Below are 26,235 nucleotides of genomic sequence, written 5' to 3'. Positions count from 1 at the left end.
AAGTAGTTCTAAGTTCAAGGGGACTGATGACCTCAGATGTTAAGTCCCATAGTGCTCAGAGCCATTTGAACCATTTTGAACTTTGCGGACAATATTACTGATAACCACAGACTTTTCTCATACGATGCTGGTAGCTATAGTGAATACTGTCTGACAGAAGAAGTTATGCTCCAATATTCAGTCCTATCTTAATAAGGACTGAAAGTGGGACCAAGACTCATACCTTGCTTTAAATATTCACAAATGTAAAAATGTACACTCCATAAAACGAAATCAAGTAATATTACAATAACAAAGTCTTTGGGACTGTTGAGAAAACGTAACGACTTACAGGTGAAATGTGTATTTGTTGTCCAATGTAAAGTAGCCACAACTTATATTTCACATTCTGTTTAATGTAGTGAGTCACAAATGGAATCTTTTATCCCATAAAAATACCTGGGTGTAGCTATTTACAAGGATGTAAAACAGAAAAATCACGTAGGCACAGTTGTAGGTAAAAAGCTGGCAGACTTTGGTTTATTGGTCGAACACTGGGAAAATGCCATCTAGAAACGAGATTGCTTAAAAAGGCACTATTGCGACACATCCTAGAATATTGTTCCGTACCATATAAGACCAACAGCAATTTGGCCAATGATCGACTCCGAGTAGCGTCTTTGTACATGGCCACCATACACAAGCAGTGTTGTGGAGGCGCCTCCCTTATGGGCAACTTGCGGGATATTATGCCCACGTCTGTTTCCCTGCCGGTACCAGTAGGTCGTATCACGTCCCATCTGGCGGACACTTCTGATGTCATCAACGGCTTCTGTTACGTTTACCCTTACTCACTGTTCGCCCCGATAGCTGATTGGTCAGCGTGACGGACTGCCGTCCTAAGGGGCCCGGGTTCGATTCCCGGCTGGGTCGGGGATTTTTATCCGCTCAGGGACTGGGTGTTGTGTTCTCTTCATCATCATTTCATCCCCATCCGGCGCGCGGGTCGCCCAATGTGGCGTCGAATGTAATAAGACATGCACCAAGGCGGCCGGACCTGTCCCGTAAGCGGCCTCCCAGCCAATGACGCCAAACGCTGATTTCCATTTTTACCCTTACTCACTGAGCACGCGCCCTTCTTGTACCAAAGATTTCTACACCCCACTACAGCGTTGCACCTCGCAACAACGTCAAACTCAAACATGCGTCGACACCGTGGGCCACAGTTTGGCGTCATGTTATAATGAACCATCCTCCTCCAATATGACCTTTTTGTTTTATAGAGATAACCGATACCATGTATATCATCGATTCTTGCATAGGTTAAAATTATCTCAGCTGTTTCACTAGAAGAATTCATATAATTTTCTGTACGATGTATTATACACACATCAAAAAAAGTTTTGCATCACTCCAGTTCCCAGAACACCTGAAGATAGACGTTGACTGCGGATACTGTATCACAGTTGACTGTTCAGAGACGTCACTAAGCTCACCCATATGTGCAAACAACCATGCATCAGCAGCGCCTATTAGGCGGAGGGGGTCCGACAGCCGATCAGTTCCAGTCATTCCACCAGGAAGGAGGTTTACGGCTCGTGTTGTCTGTAGTTCAACCATGCCTAGTCGGTCAATACCGCGGTCCGATCGCGTCCGCATTGTTACTTTGCGCCAGAAAGGGCTTTCAACAAGGGAAGTGTTGTGGCATTTCGGAGTGAACCAAAGCGATGTTGTTAGGACATGGAGGAGATACAGAGAGACACTGTCGATGACATGCCTTGCTCAGGCTGCCCAAGGGCTACTACTGCAGTGGATGACCGCTACCTGACAGCAACGCCACCATGTTGGATAATGCTTTTCGTACAACCACAGGATCAGTGTTACGACTCAAACTGCGCGCAATGGGCTGCATGATGCGCAACTTCACTCCCAACATCCATGGCGAGGTCCGTCTTTGCAACCACGACACCATGCAGCGCGGTACAGATGGGCCCAACAACATGCCGAATGCACCGCTCAGGATTGGAATCACGTTCTCTTCACCGATGAGTGACGCATATGACTTCAACCAGACAATCGTCGGAGACATGTTTGGAGGCAACCTGGTCAGGCTGAACTCCTCAGACACACTGTCCAGCGAGTGCAGCAAGGTGGAGGTTCCCTGCTGTTTTGGGATGACATTATGTGGGGCCGACTTACGCCGCTGGTGGTCATGAAAGGCGCCCTAACGGCTGTACATTACGTGAATGCCATCCTCCGACCGATAGTGTAACTCTAACGGGAGCAATTTGGTGAGGCACATCTTTTGAATGACTTCCTTCAGGATAACGACATCACTCGACTAGAGTGGCCAGCATGTTCTCCAGACATGAACATTATTGACCGTGCCTGTGATGGATTGAAAAGAGCTCTTCATGGACGACGTGACCCGCCAGTCACTCTGAGGGATCTATGCCGAATTGCTGTTGAGGGGTGGGACAATCTGGACCAACATTGCCTTGATGAACTTGTGGATAGTGTGCCACGACGAATACAGGCATGCATCAATGCAAGAGGATGTGCTACTGGGTATTAGAGGTACCGGTGTGTATAGCAATCTGGACCACCACCTCTGAAGGTCTCGCTGTATGGTGGTACAACATGCAATATGTGGTTTTCATGAGCAATAAAAAGGGCGAAAATGATGTTTATGTTGATCTCTGTTCCAATTTTCTGTACAGATTCCCGAACTCTCGGAACCGAGGTGATGCAAAACTTTTGTTGTTGTGTGTATTTCAGGATAAAATGTATAAAAAGAAATTAATCTGTTACAATCGATATGTACTAACAGTGAAAATTACTCTTCTTTTAAGAATAATTGAAATTACAAAATTTCTGGCATTCTTAAAATGCATATTATTAATAGCGCAATCAATCGCTAATTATTAAATTTGTTCTAGATTATTTACGAAAGCATTATATAATTTGGTAAAGATTATTCTCCTGTCGAGAAAGTTTGTAAACTCTTTTGCTTTGTAAACTCTTTGGAAATTGTGAGCACCGCAGAACGTAAGTAGTAGTGGACATGCCTCAGATGAAAGAAGACGATTCTATAAGTTTGTCACCAACAATGTAATTGTTGGTTTTCTTGACTGTAGAAATTATATAGTCGATGTGATTTAGAAGAATAGGATAAAATAAAAAGATATTCATAGCAACAGACAACGCTTGATCAATTATTTCCTCTTCAAGAACCCGCAGCGTTAAATCAGAATTTTCAGCAGCAAGAATGTCCTCCTAGACACAACAAGACTTTCAGCCAGCAACAAGAACAACAACGAGATAATCAAGATGAATAAAAACCTTCTTCCTTTTGTAGCCTTACTCTTCTCGAAATTTTCCGAATTTATGCAAAGAATGAGAACTTCAATGGTGATGTGTGAGAGGGTAAGGTTACAATGTCTACCAGCGTTTACTTCCTTCCAACGTCTGTCGAACATGGTACTTTGTTGCAAGTGGAAATTTCGTCAGAAGTCAATGTCTTCACACAATCAGATCGTCAGACACACCACTTTGTATCTGTTGTGTCCCAGGTACAAACTACCAAATTGGAAGTCGGAATTAATTACAACTTAGAAGATATATTCTGGAAACAAGGTGAAACATAACTCAGCGCAATCACTCGTGTCCAGGTCTGTAACCAAATTTCGTCTCCGTATACACTAACACAGCAACTCCAGGAGGCCCACTGGACGAATACCCTTCCGGGCCGCGACGCGACTTAGTCACGTGCGGCTGCCTCCTGATTGGCTCCGTCGACTCCAGCGGTATGACTGCTGGATCTCTTGTGGCGCCGCCTGTGAGCACTTTCAAGTGTGCCGCGCTGCTGCCACTCAAGCGTTGGTGCATGGTGCTCGATAAGGCGGTGGCTGCGTCTTATGTGCGGCGACCGCGCTGCGTAAACGCACGGCACAACGGTATCATTTCCTACCTCATGGACGACGATGCCCACCACCTCACTTGTGCTGCCACCAGTGACATCTGGAAACTGGACCGACAGTTTGTTGCTTGCTACATCCATATTCCGCTGGAGTCGACTAACCCATGGACTTTTGTCCATCCTGAGGACACTCATCTCCCCACAATCAAAAATCGCCTTGTTGGATGGGTCAGGGTATGGACAATTACTTAACTGTATGCCAATGTCGATAAAACATGTCTTGAGTCCTGCCACTACTAACAAAGTGCTCACAATGAAATCGAGTACGGACCATACTACCGCATCCTCTCCATCAATTACCTTCACTTTATGTCACCCCACTCAGCTGGGTGGTTCCACACGCAGTCGCAATCTCATCCCCCTGCCCAACCCGTCTGCTAACGTCTGAGGCTCCCCACGCCACATTTCTGTACCACACCCCACAGAGGGATAGGCACATGCGCATGTGCCCCTTTCTTTTATGCACTATACCAGCTCAAGCCGGGTATTTCCCCATTTCCATGGTCTCCCTCGCCCCCACCTTCCTTCCACCTTCCTTTTGTGCCCTCCTGACCAGTGCTGGTGCCAGGTCACTGCGGCCGGGTCTCGCATGCTGACTCCTGTCAACTCTGCCCTCCGCAGTCCATCTGCCGAGCAAGAGAATGCCTGCAAGTGTTATCGTGCCCCGCCGTTGTTTATGGCACCACACCTCTTAGATTACTTTCAGTTTTTCTTGTTTACAGGTTCATGTATTTTTATTGTTCCCACACTTTAGTAATAAAGCTTCTGTACACCTTGTTAAAAAAATTAGGTGTGGGGTGGTTTGGTAGAGGACTTGCCTGCGAAAGGCAAACATTTCGAGTTTGAGTGTCGGTGTGGTACACAGTTTTAATATGCCAGGAAATTTTTTACCAGCGCACATTCCGCTGCAGAGTGAAAATCTCATTCTGGAAACATCCCCCAGGCTGTGTCTCCGCAATATCCTGTCTTCCAAGAGTGCTAGTCCAGCAACTTTCGCAGGAGAGCTTCTGTGAAGTTTGGAATGTAGGAGACGAGGTACTGGCAGAAGTAAAGCTGTGAGGACGGGGCGTGAGTCGTGGTTGGGTAGCTCGGTCGGTAGAGCGCTTGTCTGCGAAATGCAAAGGTCCCGGTTTCGAGTTTTGGTAAATGGTTGTATACTGGTTGCAGACTTATTGGTGGAGGAAGACTAATGGACAGACTTACCTGTGGGAAAGTTTATCTTATGAGTGTCTGGTCTACGCTTAGATATAGAGGAATTAGGCTCAGCTGAAGGCCATGGCCGATTCTGTTAGCACGAACAGGCACAGGGAGTAGGAACAAAACCCGGACCCACATGCCTTTGCACTGGCACAGCAGACTCTGGGTGTGTCGATGTTTTAAGGGGACCACACCCTGCCTATCTAACCTACTTTAATTTAGGCAAGTATTTGACCCATTCCTGAAAAAACTATTTGATGCAGGATCTTAATATTTTTACTGTATGTTACATGATGATAATAGAGTTAACTGTACTAAAATGTACTTTATCCATTTTATAGTTTTTAAGAAACACTTTTTTAAATCTATTAACAAAAAATATTAAGTTTTTTCTGCAGAAAATATTTTTTGTGAACTTCCTAATGGGGGAATATTAATGAATGTAGTACCAGAGGTGGCTTTTTATGTTACGCAGAGTCTCTGAAAATTTCATTCATTTATCTATGATAGTTTCTGATATAATGGGGCATATGTACTGAAAATTTTAGTTTGTGGGAAATTGACTTTAAAGAACAAACTTTTGAAATTTGTTACTTACAGTTAATTAAAACTATCCTGCTTCATATTATTGCCCTTCTTTGGCCTCTAACAGGTCTTCCAGCTTCTTTTTCACCTTCCTGGATGTTTGTCTTGCTTTCTTGGCCATATTAGATGCAGACCTGTCTGCATCGGCTATCCTCATTTTATCGCAATGTTGCAGCCCAGTGATCATATTTTCACCAGGATTAATGCCGGGTTTTTTCAGTACCCAACACTTTCCAATTTTACCAATTGAATGTAATAGCAGCATCATGAACTTCTAGTTTCATTGTATACGTGCCTACAAATACAGTTTTAGGAAGCCAGTTCAAAATTATGCTGTTGAAACATTCATTTGGACGCTGTGTCTGCCCATGGAGACATTTCCTTAGAAGGCCAGGATGAGCAAAGTCTCAGAAAATAGGTTTAATTGCTGTAATAACAGCAGCAGGAAGAGAATGCTCGTGAGAATAAGATTCTCCATTTGCCTGAGCCCTATTGTATTTGCACCACGAATTTTCTCCTGATGGGCACAATCCACAACATGACTTATCATCAGTAGAGGATTTATGGAAGAATATGGCCCAGAAATCTCTCTTCATTGCCTCCATATTTTCTTTATTTCTCCTAATCGCCTGCCCATAGTATACCTGCAAGTTTTCTATTTCAGTTTTAGTTAACCAATCCTGTCCGGTCAACAATTTTCAATCTTCTAATTTTTTTCCTCTCATATCAACATTTATTTTTCTCAGCCTTGTTCCCAAACGTATTTGCACATGGCCTACACATACTATTATGGTAATAATGGCATCTCCATATGGCTTAGTTCTCACCACATTGTTGTATGCCGCACTGTCACCATCGCCCAAATATTTGGTGTACCGTCTGCCTCTTGTTTCTATGGAGCGATAAAATATTTGTTGTACCCATGAACTTCGATACCACCACTTGTACCTCTAAAATTCAGAGAAGTATGTCCTCTTTTCTGCCAAATTCCATCAAGTGCAACTGCAGTATCTGAACATCCATCATTTTCTTCCACTGCTTCTCTAGCAGCCAGTTTCATGCTTTCCTCACTGACCCCACATACAGCTTTCTCTAATATTGGAGTCAGTTTTTCAAATTTATTTCGTAGTTGATGTAAGTTCATCACTGAACAGAATATTCTCCCTGCAGCCGTGCCCATGCCAATGGATCGTAAGGCATAAACTAATCTTGTATTGATTTCATAAGGGCCACTTGCATCTGGTTTTGAAGAAGTCATAAATGAAACCAGAGCTGAGCAGTCAGTGCAAATTAAGTCCAAAGCAGTTGCTAGGCCTTCTCTCGCACTGGCACTCTCACAATTTTTCACACTCTGTGACTCACCACACTGTCTGCATTCTACAAATAATATTCTCAAATTTATAATAATGTTACTGCACCCCTTGTCACTTACAGTAAATTCGTTGTAACTCTCTTGAAATGGCGAGAGCTTCTTTGATGATGCACTTGTTGAAGAATCACAATTAGAAACATCGTTGCCAGGCGACATAACCCCTTGTACAGAAAGCTTTCTAAACTTCCAGAATGAGATTTTCACTCTGCAGCGGAGTGTGCGCTGATATGAAACTTCCTGGCAGATTAAAACTGTGTGCCCGACCGAGACTCGAACTCGGGACCTTTGCCTTTCGCGGGCAAGTGCTCTACCAACTGAGCTACCGAAGCACGACTCACGTCCGGTACTCACAGCTTCACTTCTGCCAGGAGACGAGGTACTGGCAGAAGTAAAGCTGTGAGTACCGGACGTGAGTCGTGCTTCGGTAGCTCAGTTGGTAGAGCACTTGCCCGCGAAAGGCAAAGGTCCCGAGTTCGAGTCTCGGTCGGGCACACAGTTTTAATCTGCCAGGAAGTTTCTTTCTAAACTTGTTTCCTCTAAATTGTCGTTTTTTGAAAATGCGTTTACGGTTCGTCATCTTCAATAAACACAACAAAACATGCGTAAGCAAGCACCGCAAACATAAGTATAACAACTACTCGCAATCACACTTGAACAAAACTAACCACGTGTTTGAAAGCGTGTTGTTTACAAACAGCAGAAACAAAAGAATACCAACCGTTGCATTCCAAGGATAGCCAACATACTCGGGAGTAAAAAAAAAAAATCCCTTTCGTGCAACGTAGGGGATATAAAAATCTAAAATATATACAAAAACGTGGGTGACAGAAAAGTGGGCATGGCACATAAACACACATGGCGCGAAAATGCTCTTTCAATGCTGGAAAAAAAATTTGTTCAGCAAAATCCTTTTCAGAATAATTAAATAAAACCTTAATCTACCGAAATATGATGAAAGCCGAAAATCGATTTTTTTCGACCTGTACCATGGTGTTGTCCCCTTAAACATGACAATTAGTAACAAAGTAATTTAGTCGAGCTCCATTAATGTTGACAGACAGCCAACCTCTAAGACACTCTAACCCCCTATATTGACGTTTTTAGTGAAAAGCCTGGTCCAATGCATTGCTATGAGTGGCAAACTTGTAGTTCCACACAAACAATTCAGTTTGCTGCCCACCTCTGTTCCTCTGGCAAACAGATCTACCGTGACTAAGGAAATAAAAACAATGGTGACTAGGATATCAACTCACACAGTATGAGAAGTGTCTTTTCCTACAAACAAATGCTTTGATGTAATATATGTACTACCGTAAGTTATTGTCTAGTGGAAGTATGTATTTTAACTGATTTTTGTGTTACCATGTACCATATCTTTCTCACCTGTGAGTGTGTGTTTAAATGCTTCTTTTTCGTTAATTTCTTTCATCACAATAGATGTTTTTGGAAATCCGGTGTTCCATTTTCTGTAGATTGTATTATATATATAGAGTTGTGATTTAAATAATGAAAACCTGCCCCAGTTCCTGATTTTTTCATGCTTAGCACAACATGTTTCGAGATTTTTTTTTCTCATTTCATGTGCATTTCTTTACAGAATTTCTTTGAGGATGTTGCATGTATCGTTTTCTGCCTCTCCGGCACTGTAGTTCTCTTTCTGAGGTTATACTACGAGAATCGACTAATGAACCTTGGAATGTTTTTGTATGCTATTTTTGTTTTTCCCTCACGAATATTGTGCCTTCTCCATTACATAGAATATCACAGGTTTTATATACAGTCAGAGGCGTTCTATTTTCTGTAATTGTATTATATACATAGAGTTATCAGTTACAACGTTTTTTACCTTATTGACTATTGAATCAACTGTTATGTTTCTGCTTTGTTGTAGACATTGAGTAGACTCTATGGGGTATTGTACACGTTTATGTAAATTACTGGAGCTATCATATGCAAGAGAACCAATGTTCCAATATTCCTATTAAAGAAGACGTTGCAGTAATCAAGAACAATTTACCAAGCCACACTAAGTGTTCACAACCTGAAATTACTGAATTTATAGATGTACTAGAACTAATCATCAACTACAATTATCTTTGCTTTCAGTAGTAAAGTTTATCAACAATTAGTTGGGCTAGCCATGGGCTCATTCATATCTGGTACAATAGCAAACTTTTCATAAGCAACGTAGAACAAAATATTCAGTAACCAGGAAGCATGGTTTAAAAAAAAAAAAAAGCTTGGTGTACTACAAATGATAATAGACGATGCTTTAATTTTAAAAAGAGGTCACGCCAATGATAACAGTAACGTCATAAATGTGTTAAATAATGTACACAAGAAAATAAATTTCACAGGTGATTACCAATAAATGATAGGATTAATTTCGTAGAGTTGTCCTTAGAAAATCAAAACGAAAGCCACGATTTTAAGATATACAGGAAAAGACAACATCCAGCAACACAACTACTGCTACATTGTCACCTATATGCACACAGGAAAGTTGCATGCAAAACGATCCTACACAGAGCATACAAAATTCGACTGAAGGAAGAGGACAGGAAGAAAGAATCAGACTTCAATAAGAAAACTGCAGTGGGTAATGCAGCTCAATGATAATAAGATGCAGAAACAAATAACAAAAAAATAAGTCAATACCCCCAGCGCTTTAGAAGAAACCAATAACAGAATCAAGTGGTTCAAATGGCTCTAAGCACTATGGAACTTAACACCTGAGGTGATCAGTCCCCTAGAACTTATAACTACTTAAACTTAACTAACCTAAGGACATCACACACGTCCAGGCCCGAGGCAGGATTCGAACCTGCGACTGTAGCAGCAGCGCGGTTCCGAACTGAAGCGCCTAGAACCTCTCGGTTACATCGGCCGGCAATAGCAGAATCAAATGTTTGACTAGCGTACCTTGTTCAGGAAAGTGTTCTCAAAAAACAGCAAACCTACTTAGGTCCATAGACTGAAATTAGCTTTCTTCACAAACAACAAAGTTTAACATAAATTAGTCCACATCGTAAACAACAAAAAAGTTAAATTCTCAGACAGGAACACACAAAATCAAGTGTAAAACTTGCTCAACTGTTAATAGGACAACTTGGCAGGAATTTTCAAGTTAGATACTCTGAACATATCAACCGTTATACACATACCCAGTTTTCAAAATTAGCAGTAGAAACACACACAAAAACACTGAACATCAATTCAAAAACATAGAAGAAGATCTTAAGATACGACACCAGTTCCAAAGATCATATAAACCGGGTTTAATCGAGGAGCAGACATTTTTGTGCTCCACAAAAAGCAAAGACAAAAAACTCAATAAGAAACTAGACAGAGAATATTTTTTTTTTCATGTGTCACTCCTGTGTATGGAAGCTGTAGTAATTTCCATAAATATATACATTACCCCATAGACACAACTAAAAAAAAAACAACTTTACTGATATTTAAATAGTGTATTTTAATAGCAAAATAAATTTTATAATTGATAACTTTATGTATATAATGTAACACCTGTGACTGTAAACAAAGTCTTTGTGAAACCACATTGTTGTAATGTCTTTGTAGGATATTTTGGTTGCAAAGAAAAAAACATTATAAGTGATGATTTGCCTGTTTGTGATATGTGATATTCTGTGTAATGGAGGAGGCACAATACTTGTAAGTAGAAAAGCAAAAATAGCCTATAAAACATTTCAGGAATCATTTATCCGATTTTTAGATTGCAGTATAACCTCAGAAAGACATCTGCAACGCAAGCGAGGCAGGAAATCACACACACAAATATCCCAAAAAATATTCATGCATACAATGTACTTGAAAATGGGAACAATTCTCTAAAGGGGTTGTGCAAAGCACGAAAAAATAAGTAGCAGGTCAGTTCTTCATTATTTAAATGATTCTCAGTGTTTTCTCTACAATTTCAAGCTAAAACTCAGTGTAGGGTTTGCCTGTGAGGGACTTGTCTGGGTGCCAGCCACTATGGCCGATCGGTTCTAGGCGCTTCAGTCCGGAACCACGCGGCTGCTACGGTCGCAGGGTCGAATCCTGCCTCGGCTGTGTCCTTAGCTTAGTTAGGTTTAAGTAGTTTCAATGTCAAGTCCCATAGTGCTCAGAGCCAGTTGAACCGTTTTGAACTTGAAACTTCCTGGCAGATCAAAAACTGTGTGCCGCACCGAGACTCGAACTTGCCCGCGAAAAAAATGGCTCTGAGCACTATGGGACTCAACTGCTGAGGTCATTAGTCCCCTAGAACTTAGAACTAGTTAAACCTAACTAACGTAAGGACATCAGAAACATCCATGCCCGAGGCAGGATTCGAACCTGCGACCGTAGCGGTCTTGCGGTTCCAGACTGCAGCGCCTTTAACCACACGGCCACTTCGGCCGGCTGCCCGCGAAAGGCAAAGGTCCCGAGTTCGAGTCTCGGTCCGGCACACAGTTTTGATCTGCCAGGAACTTTCATATCAGCGCACACTCCGCTGTAGAGTGAAAATTTCATTCTACATTTTGAACTTGTTTGGGTCGGGCTTGCAACCGTGCATAAAGGTAGTGGGTATCGCTTTCTCACTTCTGAATACTTGCCTTGAAGTGCAAGGGGTGCCATAACAAATTGATAATTAATGAGAATAAGTTTTACTCGTTTTTCTTTAAAGTTGATTTTGTTTGCTATTTCAAGGTTTAGTGGTACTGACGTCTACAATATTTTGTTGTTCGTTGAGAACAGGGCGTTTCGTATGACAAAAGTGTGCTGGAATCTTGCGTTGTCTTTCAAGTAGCATTCATCGTAAGTCCTTCGCTCAGGCGTACACGCGCAAATTGTGCTGCCAGTAACAAAGCGATTGAAACTTGTCTTCTGTAGGGTGATCTGTTTCGCCGTGAAAGGCTGGTGGACTGAAGGCTTACACTGGAATTATGTGGTTGGTGACGATCCTACGAATTGTAAAATGTAAAATTTCACTCGCGGAAATGTCATAATTAATAAACTGTTCCGGGCTATTATGCCGTGGACGAATGGATATCACCTTAAAACCCTACGTTTCCTCCCCAAGAGGTGTCGTAGCTTCTTTGAATGTCAGTAGCGGGCCTGGGTGTGAATCGGACATTCAAAGAACCTACGACACCTCTGCAATATGTCCTCAGCAGGTGGGGTCGAAACCTTGGGTTTGAAGGTGAAACCAGTTCGACCACGGCGTAATAGTACAGAACATTTTATTAATTGTGATCCTACTAATGCTCACCAACATTAGCTGCAACAAAAACACAGTCACGTGAATGTTCTGTTCCACAAAGATGTGCATGGGACACTAGGAGTGTTGTTGCCTGCTTAAACGGAATCGTGACGTAATGTCTGCCGCTCCACCTGTCAAACACCATGCAGGGGAGTGACTGCTATAGACCATGGGCATGTGTAGCCAATATCTAGAGCCACTGAGCTTTGTGCAGTCCTATCAGCAATGAACTACAGTTAAAACAACAAACTAGTCAAAGACAGAATAAATAAATGAAAAAAGGAATAGTACCACTAAACGTTAAACAGCGCCATGTTGAAACGTGCCTCCACCCACCCGGGTAGTACGGTCTGCTTGTGGCAGGTGAGCTACAAGGACGTAAGCTGTTTACGCCCTCACTGCTGTGAGTCAAGTGCCGAGGTGAGTGGTGAGTAAACTTGGTGCGAAAAACGGTTGCTTCAACATGTCGGACGTAACAGTGACGTAACAAATGGTTCACTTGGCTCTGAGCACTATGGGACTTAACTTGTGAGGTCATCAGTCCCCTAGAACTTAGAACTACTTAAACCTAACTAACCTAAGGACATCACACACATCCACGCCCGAGGCAGGATTCGAACCTGCGACCGTAGCGGTTGCGCGGCTCCTGACTATAGCGCCTAGAACCGCTCGGCCACCCCGGCTGGCGGGATGTAACAACGGCATCCCAGGTCCGTAAGGACACTCTGAAACTTAGTTTTGACAGTCACTCAGCACGACCAAGGCCTTTCAAAGTAGAGATACCTTTGCAAGATGTGGTGAAACTAAGCTTTCACGAAACTATCAGGATTAACTTGTCGATAGTTAGCTGCATGGTCTGTTTAAAGCCTATAAACACAGACTACTGTGAAAGAGTCATAGCCACAACAGGAGGATGAGTTAAATTCGACCATTGTGATGGAAATGTGGGGGAGGTTACAGCAGAAATGGCGGGATTTGGGACCAAGAACATAAGGATCTCTGAACTTCCCTTTGAAGTGACTCAAGAGTAAATCACTTTAGCTCTCAAAACATACAGCAAGGTCCTGAGTAACAAGGCGGAAATATGGATACGTTTTTAAACCTTCCCTGTCCCAAACGATGTTTGACAGGTGGAGACTGAACTGTATGGACGTGTCTCATCAAATATTAATGTCTGTGGATATAGAGCGGTCATAATGTATGAAGGGGAGCCCCAAACCTATTCAGGATGTGGCAAGGAGGTACATGTGTGATATGAATGTGTGCAGAAGAGGGTGGCCAAATTACCAGTGTGAGAAGCAGTTGGCCCTGCGCAAATGTCAAAACTACCAGTGACTTACGTTACAGCAGTCAGAAGAGACGGATGGGAGTAGAACCGTTACAAGCCAAGGAGGAGGGTTCAGGAGTGATGGTTACTGGGGAAAGCATCCCAGTAATGGGCATAGATCATACAGAGATGACAGAATCACCCACTGAATCAATGGATCAATAGGAAACCAGTGATGGTGAACAACACCTCAGAGAGGTCCCTGTTGAACACGTCAGGCGAAAGAGGTGGACGATCTGAAGCCAAGCATAATCTCAGATGATGGCGTGAATATACCACGGCACTCACCGCGAAAATACAAAGAAACAGCGGATAGCACCCCAAAACGTGGACCATAAGGGGAGGGAAGTGTATGAAAGAGCGCAGAGGATCGCCTGCACATGGGGTGGGGGGTTGGGGGGGGGGGGGGGAATTCGGACGGCCACCGAGACCGAATCTTCAAGATATCTCATCTGGCGGCCCTCCCTGAGTCGTCCGAGAAAGGAAATGCACCCACCCATCAGATAGAAGCTGCTGGGACACAAGGAACGACGCTAAACCAGCTAACTGCGCAGTGGCGCAATGGTGGGATGGCATTGAGGTGCCTCAGGACGACAGGTAATTGGGCAGATGAAGCGGAATGTGATTCGTCGGATGAAGCCTGGAATGAAAGAGCGAAAGTAGGTGTCGGGATAGGGGAAGTGAACAGAGTCAAAGGACACACTTCACGAGTTGTATATTTAGGATATAATCATATTATTGGTTAGGTGTTCTTCTAGGGTGTTTCAAAAAGAATATATTTATTTCGAATGCATATATTTATTAAACCTTAAGAAGTACTAATATGAAACCTTACACACAAATTTCCGAACCTCTCAAGTACAGATTACTGATGTTCAATAAGTCCTCCATCAGCGACACGAACAATATCACATCGATACTCAAATTCCTCCCAAACTCAGGCAAGCATGTCCTTCGTCACTGATGTTATGACAGTATGGATCCAGTTCTTCAACTCTTCCAAGTTCTGTGGGAAGTGGTGGTACATAACTGTTGTCTTTAACGAAGCCCCACATGAAGAAGTCAGAGGGTGTCAAATCTGGTGACCGTGGAGCCCAGCTGAGACGTGCTAAGTCGCCGGCTCCTTGGCGACTAATCCAACGGTTCAGTAGAGTTTCATTCAGGTATTCACGCACTTGGCGACTCCAGTGAGGGGGTGCCCCGTCTTGTTGAAAAATGAAGTTGTCTTCGTGCAGCCTCGGAAACAACCAGTTTTGTAACATAGCGAGGTACTGCTGACCATTAATTTCCATCAAAAAAGAATGGGCCATAAACAGATGGTCAGGATATCGCACAAAACACATCGACTGTCGGTAAATCTACACGTTCAGTGGCTGCATGTGGGTTCTGCAGGCCCCAAATTCGAACACTGTGTTTGTTTACCTGACCACAAACATGGAAAGTCGCTTCATCACTGAACACGATGCATTGTGCGAAAGCGTTATCATTGTCAACAGCATCAAGAATCTCGTTACAAAATGTCACACGTTTGCGTTTGTCATCAGGACACAGAGCTTGTAACAGCTGTAACTTGTACAGGTTCATAACCAACTGACGTCTCAAAACACTTGTAGGCAGTTGTAACTCCCGACTGGCACGACGAGTTGATTTCGAAGGAGTACGTTGGAAAGCAGTTTGAATTCGTGCAAAATTACCTTTAGGAACACGAGGGCGGCCAGGACTCTTTCCTTTACGTACACATCCTGTATCTGAAACGTCTTTGCACTGTAATCACGGAATCGCACTTCGCAAACTCGAGAAAACAAAATGATTTCTGCTGCGGAGTAGCCATTTTAAACATATGACGGTTACCAAGCACAACAGAAGAAAACTGACTTCTAGCGGCTATTAATATAAACTAGACTACGTTTCTCCAGCAGCCGAGGCGAGGCGCAGCGATCGATAGCTTGGACAAAATAATACTTTGTAGTACGTATATTCTTTTTGAAACACCCTGTACTTTCTACTCTGACGTTTTTCCGATTTTCGCATTTCCAGATGCGGCACAAAAATTTTAAAATGTTGAAATTTAAGGAGTCGAACTGTGCTGATGTGGACACTGGATAAATATGTAATAGTCACTAGATCTAAGGCATTGCTTTCATATATTCCCGGAAACGTATGCTGAAATTTCTTCCTGTTTGGCCAATGTACAGCTTCGCTTATGAATTGAAGTTAAGTTTGTATCTTCCTGATCGACTGTATGGCTTGCTGCTATTTTTAATATCGTGGATGGCTTCGTCCTTTATTTTGTTATTTATGTGAAAACTGATTCTGACATTTGCTCCTCGGAAAACGTTGTTACTGTGTACGACAGTGCTGCTAAAAATGGCATGCCCACAAATTTTTCTGTGAGCTATGATATGGTGTCATTTAGAGTTGGTTTGTCTTTCTGGTTACTTATGTGGGAATTTATTTCACTGTTTAGGTAATGTATTAATTCTGAAACGTAGCCATCATTGTAAGCAGTTGCTGTAATGGTGTTCAGTTCGTCAGTTTGGTCAGCTGTTTTGAGTGGGATTTTGTGCATTCTGTTGAATGCATTGTGCATTCTGTATGAAGTCATTTTGTGCTTAGCGTTGCTTGAGATCTTATTGTTGTCAAACACGTCAGTCACTGCATTCCCGTGAGTTTTCTGGACATTCTGTATTCTGAGAGACACTCGTGTTTTACAGTGGTCTCATAACGATGTTAAACATCTGGAGATGGATCTTGAGAATTCTAAATTTGTTACTCTTTCAGGGGTCCGTACAACAGTCGGTAAAAACGGAACCATTATTGGATCACCTTGTTCTCCGTATGTCTGTTTGGACCGTAGAAAACCCTTTTCTCAGGAAAAGCTAGACGCATCAGGTTGAAGTTTATGCCATGTAGTTTATGTTCCTTTGGTGATATAAAAAACTGAAGCTTCTAAATCAATGTGATCGAAAGATACGGCCATTTATGTCACGTGTTTTGCTGCTCGCAATGTCACTCATCAAAACCTATAGAGTTCTTCCCGTTGACCTGAATTATGAAATTTGGCAAGAAGCATGGTTTCACGGTACAACCAAAGGGAAAAAGAATCCGAAAATTGTTAATTTGAAAGTACATGACTCAAAACTTTGTCGTTTGTTATCTGTCTGTCCGTCCGTCCGTTTGTTAAGGCCGCTTGTTTTCACGAACGGATCGACGTATCACGTTCAAATCCACCTCACATACTAAAGTCTACGATCCGTTGGTCGTATAAGAGACTTAAGCTTCTACGTTTGTGCAATCAACAGATGTGGCCATATATGTCACAAATTTTGATATTTTGCCAATATCGATTCCGGTAAGAGGCAGAACTCGTCGGAAACCTCGATTATCGGTATGGATGAACTGTGCATATGTTAGGTTGGTCCATAAGTTCGTAGCGTTCTTGTTTTGCATGTTGGTGTTGTCGTTCCTACGGTTTTATTTATCGATTGGTATTTTAATTTGTAGTTCATTGTTGCTATTTGAGTTTACATGTTGTCATTTGAAGATAGTGAGTGGAGATGTGGACGACAGAAAGTAGTGTGCCATGTGGAGAAATCGGAACGTTTCCGACGTATTCTTCTGTTTGAGCTTAATAGAGGGGTGACAGCAGCAGATGCAGCCAGATATATTTGCGTCGTTTATTGGGATAATGCCACAGGATAGAGCACGGCAAGAAAAAGGGTTCCTAGTTTCAAGGAGGATCGTTTCGACATTGATGACTCTCCACGTTCAGGAAGACATTCAGTGTTTGATGAAGATCGTTTAAACGCATTAACCCACAATAATCGACGTCAGTGCACTGGAGAATTGGCAAATGTGATGAACTGTGATCATTTCACCATCGTCCGACATTTGCATGCAATGGGGAAGGTTCAGAAATTGGGTGTATGGGTACCACATACTCTAAGCCAAAACCACAGTAATCAGTGGTTGCCCATATGTGCGTCTCTCCTTGTTCGTCATCAACTGACTCGTGAACAACACCTACCACTCCTATTTTGTATCGTTACTGGTGACGAGAAATGGGGTATTTATGCTAACATAAGCAAAAGAAAGATAATGTTATGCATCTGGTGGAACAGTGATGGTGTGGCGTAGTACAGACTGCATTCCCGATGTGTAACCATCATCGCCAACAACTGAGATGTCTTGTAGACGCAGTCCAAGAACGACCAGGAAGGCTGCGTGAAGACTCCACGGTAACGCCCACCCGCATTCTGTTAGTGTCGTAAACAACACTATACAGGGGTTGGGTTTGGAAATAATTGCGCACCCACCTTGTTCACCTGATGTTGTGACCTCAGGTTTTCACCATTTCTGCTCTCCATCAGACAACGTTTAAGGAAATTCCTTTCTGGATGTACAGGGTGACACACGGGAGACGGGCGGTTTTGAACTGCGTAGTACTGAGGGCGCAGTGGTGGGCGGTGGTCGTGGTGGGGATAGTTCTGATCCACACAAGACGCCATTTCATTTACTCAGTCACTATGGAGCAGTCGGACTTGCAACGTCGGGTGTTTGTCTATGACAGTTTCGTGAAAAGTGGTGAATCTATTATTGCTACGCAGCGATTGTTTCGTGCCGGCCGAGGTGGCCGTGCGGTTCTAGGCGCTTCAGTTTGGAACCGCGTGACCGCTACGGTCGCAGGTTCGAATCCTGCCTCGGGCATGGGTGTGTGTGATGTCCTTAGGTTAGTTAGGTTTAATTAGTTCTAAGTTCGAGGCGACTGATGACCTCAGAAGTTAAGCCGCATAGTGCTCAGAGCCATTTGATTGTTTCGTGCGCAGTTTAATGTCGCTCGACATGAAGCCGTTCCGAGCCGTAACACAACCCATAGACGGGTGGAAAACTCCAGATCAACTGGAAACACACTGGATAAGAAGCACCCTGGCCCGAGACGCAGAGTAACGACCCCAGAAAATGTTGAGAGGGTGAGGCAAGCGGCAGTCAGAAGCCCAGGACGGTCAGCTAGACGTCATGCTAGTGAGTTACGAATTAATCGTGAATCGGTTAGACGAATTTTGCATAAAAAATTAAAATTCCATCCCTACAAAATGCTCGTTGTCCAACAACTTAAGGAAACTGAGTTTTCTGTACGGGAAGACATTGCTTACAGAATGTAAGTGATTTTGGGATCGATTGAAAATTTAATTTTATTGATGAGCGATGAAGCTCATTTTCATTTAAACGGGACCGTGAATAAGCAAAACCTATGTTACTGGGCTCCAGAGCATCCACACCTCATCCTCCAGCGTCCTCTAAACTCCAAAAAAAGGTAACAATCTGGTGTGCTCTTGGCTCTGTTGGCATTATTGGACCTTATTATTATTATTATTTTTTTTTTTTTTGAAGAGAACGGGGCTACAGTTACTTTTAATTCGGTTCGTTACATTCGTATGCTTGAAACATTCTTGAAACCAGAACTGAGAAGACGACGAATCCCTTTAAAACGCGTTTGGTTCCAGCAGGATGGGGCAACATCGCACACCGCAAACACTTCAATGACAGTTCTTAGACTCATGTTTCCTGGCCGGATTATCTCACGTTTTGGCAATGTTCCTTGGCCTCCCAGGCCTCCCGACTTGCCAGTTTGTGAATTTTTCTGTGGGGGTACCTGAAGAACTGTGTCTATAACCACAAACCACGAAATTTGGACGAGTTTAAGAATGCAATCATTCAGGAAACTGCTGCCATCCCTGCAGAGATTTTAGTCCGTGTATGGAGGATTTTGAGAAGAGACTTGAGTCCTGCATTCGAAATGATGAACATCACTTAGACAACATTAGATTTCACAAATAACTTTGTTAACTAAAATGGCAAATAATGAGCTTTGATTTTGTGTAAATAAGCATGCATTAATTTTAAAGTTGGCTGAGTATTATTTCATTATAAACCGCCCGTCTCCCGTGTGTCACCCTATAAATGCGCTCCAAACATGGCTCGACAAGTTCTTTGCTTCAGAACCACGTGATTTCTACAGTAACTGAAACCAGAAGTTACCCCAGCGTTGCAGACTGCTGTAAATATTGAAGGAAATTATATTGTTGATTATTAAAGGCTCTGTTATGTGTATCTGTTGTATTTTTTAAACTTATGGAAAAACGCTACGAACTTATGCACTAACCCAATACTTAACCTAATCTGTAAGGAACCATCGGGGGCGTGAGTCTTATCCAGATTGATTTTTAATAAGCAGTTGCGACCTGCGGCTACAGGGGGATGCTTTTACCGTCATGTCTTTTTCCTTCTACCGTTAACTTTTGGATCGAAGTGTTTCACAAGTGTGACCGTCTCAGGTGTGTGGTTTCGTGTGTTGCCCTGTAGATACGGCCCAGACTTCAAGGAAACCTGCACAATAGTGGGATATGGGCAGCGTGGCAGGAACCTCCGTCCAGCGACGGGGATCCAGAGGGCAGCTAGCTTCCTGATGGAGCCCGGGCAGAAGTGTGGTGCTCCAGGCATCAGGGTAAGTAAGGTAATGTAGGCGGGGCTGACTGACTACCACTCCTATCATTAACTGATCACTGATGCGTCGCCACAGGAAAGTGTACATTTGTTTCTTTTCTCTTCTTACCATGGCGTTTAATACTACACTACTGAGGGAAAATGAAATACCATCAAGGACAAGGTGATTTTGTTGACAAGTGAGCTGACAGGTACTTCGTCATTCTAGGAGTACACGGTAACAAGTTCAGAACAAATAAAACACACACGTCACAGTGAAATGTGCTCAGACACTCGCATCAGCACACAGTGTATCTCTCTTCGGCGGCAATACAAGGCTGTATTGCCGCATGCATACGATCATTAAGGTACCGAATTGCACCCTGCGACTGATTGTACCAAGTATCTTCCGCCTTTTTTTTTGCAATTCGTCTTGCAGGCTCTGGAGACAGGGTAAAAACATGCCACATCGTGTCCAGCACGTGTTCAATTGGAGAGGGATCTGGAGATCTTGGTTTCCAGGACACTTGCTGGACACCACAATGAGCTCATTGTGGATCTACGTTGCTGTGCTGAGAAAACGATGTCACCTTCCTGTTGAAGAAATGGAAGTAACACGAGTATAACAGACTGTGAAATGTAGTGAGCACTGGGTACTTTATCCTGCAGAAACACCAAATGTGGCTGAGAGTTGTAACTGGCGACCCCTCACACCTGGGATGCGACCTGTATATCATACGTCAGTGCAAAAAAATGGCTCTGAGCACTATGGGACTTAACATCTGAGGTCATCAGTCTCCTAGACTTAGAACTACTTAAATCTAACTAACCTAAGGACAGCACACACATCCATGTCCGAGGCAGGATTCGAACGTGAGACTGTAGCAGTAGTGCGGTTCCAGACTGAAGCGCCTAGAACCGCTCGGCCACTACGCGAATGGAATTCCACAATAGGCTACTCACATGTGTATGTCCATCACTCACATACGAACAAAATCTACTCTCACCAATGAAGACAACAGAACGCCATTCCACCCTACAGTCAGCTCTTTCACGGTGCCAGAGTAGCCATCCTTTGTGACGTCATGATGCCAATCGTAGCCTGGCCAGAGGCAAACACGATCTGCTGCGAGCAGAAGGTGCAACACGTGTCCGGGTTACGTCCCTGGACGATATTCAGATGCCAATCTAGACATGGCAACCAAACACGAAGTTACGAAACTAGGTTACTCATTTAACTTGTGTAATAATGAGTGATGCTCGTGGTTTTTTGATTCAAGACAAGTGTATAGGAAGGGGGACCCTACAGAGGAACTGTGGGAGAGCTATCATAGTTCACTATATTCCTGGTGTTTGTTTTTATTCTTGTATGTTATTTAGAGCATGTTGCATGGACAGGTGATAGGTTACTGTAGTAGGAGGAGCTAACCAAGTAAAAATTAACAAAGAATAGTTTGAGAAATTCCAGCCCAGAAGAATGATGTGGCATTTGAGGTGCGACAATGGATATTTAATGTCTAGCAGTAATATTTTCTTAATGTCCAGTGATATGTACACTACTGACCAATAAAAGTACTACACCAAGAAGAAATGCAGATGATAAACGGGTATTCATTGGACAAATATATTATACTAGAACTGAGATATGATTACATTTTCACGCAATCTGGGTGCATAGATCCTGGTATCCAGAACAATCACCTCTGGCCGCAATAACGGCCTTGATACGCCTGGGCATTGAGTCAAGCATAGCTTGGATGGAGTGTACAGGTACAGCTGCCCATGCAGCTTCAAAACGATACCGCAGTCCATCAAGAGTAGTGACTGGCGTATTGTGACGAACCAGTTGCTCGGCCACCATTGTCCAGACATTTTCAATTGGTGAGAGCTCTGGAGAATGTGCTGGCCAGGGCAGAGGTCGAACATTTTCTGTATCCAGAAAGGCCCTTACAGGACCTGTAACATGCGGTCGTGCATTATCCTGTTGAAATGTAGGGTTTCACAGGGATCGAATGAAGGGTGGAGCCACGGGTCGTAACACATCTGAAATATAACGTCGACTGTTCAAAGTGCCGTCAATGCGAACAAGAGGTGACTGAGACGTGTAACCATGCACCCCATACCATCACATCGGGTGATACGCCAGTATGGCGATAACGAATACACGCTTCCAATATGCGTTCACGGCGATGTCGCCAAACACGGATGCGACCATCACGATGCTGTAAACAGAACCTGGATTCATACGAAAAAATGACGATTTGCCATTCGTGCACCCAGGTTCGTCGTCGAGTACAACATCGCAGGCGCTCCTGTCTGTGATGCAGCGTCGAGGGTAACCGCAGCCACGGTCTCCGAGCTGATAGTCCACGCTGCTGCAAACGTCGTCGAACTGATGGTTGTTGTCTTGCAAACGTCCCTATCTGTTGACTCAGGGATCGAGACGTGGCTGCACGATCCGTTACAGCCATGCGGATAAGATGCCTGTCATATCGACTGCTAGTGATACGACGCTGTTGGGATCCAGCACGGCGTTCCGTATTACCCTTCTGAATCCACCGATTCCTTTGGATCTCGACTAACGCGAGCAGCAATGTCGCGATACGGTAAAGCGGAATCGCGATAGGCTACAATTCGACCTTTATCAGAGTCGGAAACGTGATGGTACGCATTTCTCCTCCTTACACGAGGCATCACAACAACGTTTCACCAGGCAACGCCGGTCTACTGCTGTTTGTATACGAGAAATCGGTTGGAAACTTTCCTCATGTCAGCACGTTGTAGGTGTCGTCACCGGCGCCAACCTTGTGTGGATGCTCTGAAAAGCATGTCATATAGCATCGTCTTCCTGTCGGTTAAATTTCGCGTCTGCAGCACGTCATCTTCGTAGTGTAGCAATTTTTATGGCCAGTAGTGGATATCATTTATTACCTTTCTTACAAATAATGAAGAAAGAAGATACTTTTTTTATACAACGATCATAATTTTGTATATCTGGTTTGTAAATAAATGTCTTATCTTCTTGTGATGAGAAGCGGTAAAGTTTTTACGAATAGTTTCATGAGAACGTCATTTAGTTTTAATAGGTGAGATGTAAAGTCCAGACACCTATCACATGATAAAACTGTTCGTAAGCCTTCTATGTAAAGTCAGAGATGGGGTTAGTATTGTTCTGTGTGTGCATAGATAACTAAGATGTTTCATTGTCCTGTGTAAGATTAATAGATGTGCAGAAGTGCGAGATTTACGAGCAGCGAATACAGACAAAGAGCCAAGGGGTCTGAGCAGCAGACAGAGTTCACTGGACACAATTAGTGAGTGGGACGCACTGGCTGAGATGTGGCTTTTCCCTACCCAGGGACAACATACGGTCAAATCATAGCATGTAAGCTTTCACGGCCGGCGTCTTCATTAATTAAAACTTCCGGGCTGAATTGCCGTGGTCCATATATAAAACTTCTTCTCCTTCCTGACGTTTCGTTGCCGGATGCCGGCAACATCTTCTGAGGTGAGTCGGCGACTGACTGCTAGGCGCTGGAGGTCCCGCTTATATAGAGCGCTTAGATGGCGCCACCACTCGTCACGTGCTTTCGACTTTAAAACTATCTCTGGCTAGTGCCATCTCTCTCGATCACAGGTAATCGATTGTCACTTCGTTGGTACTAAGTCGACCGCCATATCTTTGTTGGAACCGTATATAGGTAAAACTGACACTCATTAAAAATTCGATGCATTTTATCGAAAACTGAGGGAGATCACAGTTAGTCCAAGTGACATCCTTGTCAGTTTCGATGTAGTATCCCTGTTCACCATGGTCACTGTTGACGAAGCTCTTTCTTACATAGCTGATATGTTTCCTTCTGATATAATAGCTTTGTATCGACATTGTCTATCCTCGACTTATTTTCAATATAACAACGAGTTTTATGAACAAATTGATGGGGTGGCCATGGGTAGCCCTCTAAGCCCTGCTATTGCTAATCTATTTACGGAATGTTTCGAACAACAGGTGCTGCAGTCGGCCCTTTGAAATGGTATCGATACGTGGATGACACCTTTGTGATATGGAATCATGCTGAAGAGGAACTGAGTGATTTTTGGTGCACATAAACAGTTTCAATCGAAGGATACAATTTACCATCGAGAAAGAGAGTAATGGACAACTAAATTTTTTGGATGTATTGGTTATTAAACGGGCAGATGGGACTCTAGGGCACGAGGTATATAGGAAAGACACACACACCGATCGTTACCTACATAAGAATTGGAATCATCATCCTAGGCAGAAGAGATGAGTCATATAAACTTTAGTGGACAGAGCTAATAACGTCTGTGAGCCAATTTACTTACAAGATGAATTAAGCCATTTGCGAACAGCTTTCAAGAGAAATGGGTACACTGACAAGGAAATAGATCGAGCACTCCACCCTAGAAGAAAAGTGTACGAAAATACACGACAACAACAACCGTCGGCTGGAAAAGTTTTTCTTCCATTTATTCATAACATCACGGACAGTATTGGTAAAGTTTTGGCCAAGTTTCAAGTGGAGACAATCTTTCGACCTACCAAGAAAATTAGTGAAAGTTTAAGATCGGTGAAAGACGCACGACACCCCTTAGCTACCCCAAGTGTGTATAAAATTCCGTGTATCTGTCGCATGGTTTATATTGGTACAACTAAAAGGAGTGTTAATATCCGCCTAACGGAGCACAAAAGGAACTGTAGATTGGGACAGATTGACAAATCAGCTGTAGCGGAACACGTTTTCAAAGACGGTGATCACGAAATAAAATTTAGTGAGACAAACGTGATAGCTAGGACCTCACATTATTATACCCGCATGTATAGAGAAGCTGTAGAGATCTACAAGCACGGAAATAATTTTTATAGGAAAGAAGAAGGATTAAAACCAGACAAGATATGGCGTTCAACTTTGTACCAACGACGTGACAATCGATTACCTGTAATCGAGAGAGATGGCACTAGCCAGAGATAGTTTTAAAGTCGAAAGCACGTGACGAGTGGTGGCGCCATCTAAGCGCTCTGTGTAAGTGGGACCTCTAGCGCCTAGCAGCCAACCGCCGACTCACCTCAGAAGATGTTGCCCGCAGCCGGCAACGAAACGTCAGGAAGGAGAAGATGTTTTATATGTGGACCACGGCAATTCAGCCCGGAAGTTTTAATTAATAATGAACATATGGTCCGTCTGCCACTGCAGAACAGAGGTGGGAGAGCTGAACAAAACTATTCTGACAGGGAATCTGGTGCCTGTGGGAAGAAGTGTGTCGTTGGCCTGACACACAGCTGGTTTCGACCAGAGAATGACTTCCAGAATGAGATTTTCACTCTGCAGCGGAGTGTGCGCTGATATGAAACTTCCTGGCAGATTAAAACTGTGTGCCCGACCGAGACTCGAACTCGGGACCTTTGCCTTTCGCGGGCAAGTGCTCTACCATCTGAGCTACCGAAGCACGACTCACGCCCGGTACTCACAGCTTTACTTCTGCCAGTACCTCGTCTCCTACCTTCCAAACTTTACAGAAGCTCTCCAGGTTCGCAGGAGAGCTTCTGTAAAGTTTGGAAGGTAGGAGACGAGGTACTGGCAGAAGTAAAGCTGTGAGTACCGGGCGTGAGTCGTGCTTCGGTAGCTCAGATGGTAGAGCACTTGCCCGCGAAAGGCAAAGGTCCCGAGTTCGAGTCTCGGTCGGGCACACAGTTTTAATCTGCCAGGAAGTTTCAGAGAATGACTTGCTAGAGCACCGCTCAGCCACCGCCACCTACACCATCTGCTGTGAGACAACTCAGGAGCAGTTGGGTACCAGTTCATTGTGTGTTCCCACTGGAGAAGGCCCTGATCTTGACCAGCGCCAGTCTGTCCGTGAGAACTGTCACTGCAGCAAAACTTCTTTCAGTACTCAAAGGGCATCTACATGTCTTATGACTTGAGTGAACAGAACTGTCACTTGAGATGCCAAGGGTCTGGTCCCTATATAGCGGCTCCTTTCCCTTTCCTTTCCAAAACTTCAGGAGAGTGAATGGTTGGAATAATAGGCCACACTTAATCACG

Source organism: Schistocerca nitens, chromosome 10 (genome assembly GCF_023898315.1).
Source record: "Schistocerca nitens isolate TAMUIC-IGC-003100 chromosome 10, iqSchNite1.1, whole genome shotgun sequence".
NCBI classification, from domain to species: domain Eukaryota; kingdom Metazoa; phylum Arthropoda; class Insecta; order Orthoptera; family Acrididae; genus Schistocerca; species Schistocerca nitens.
This window is presented reverse-complemented; position numbering follows the sequence as displayed.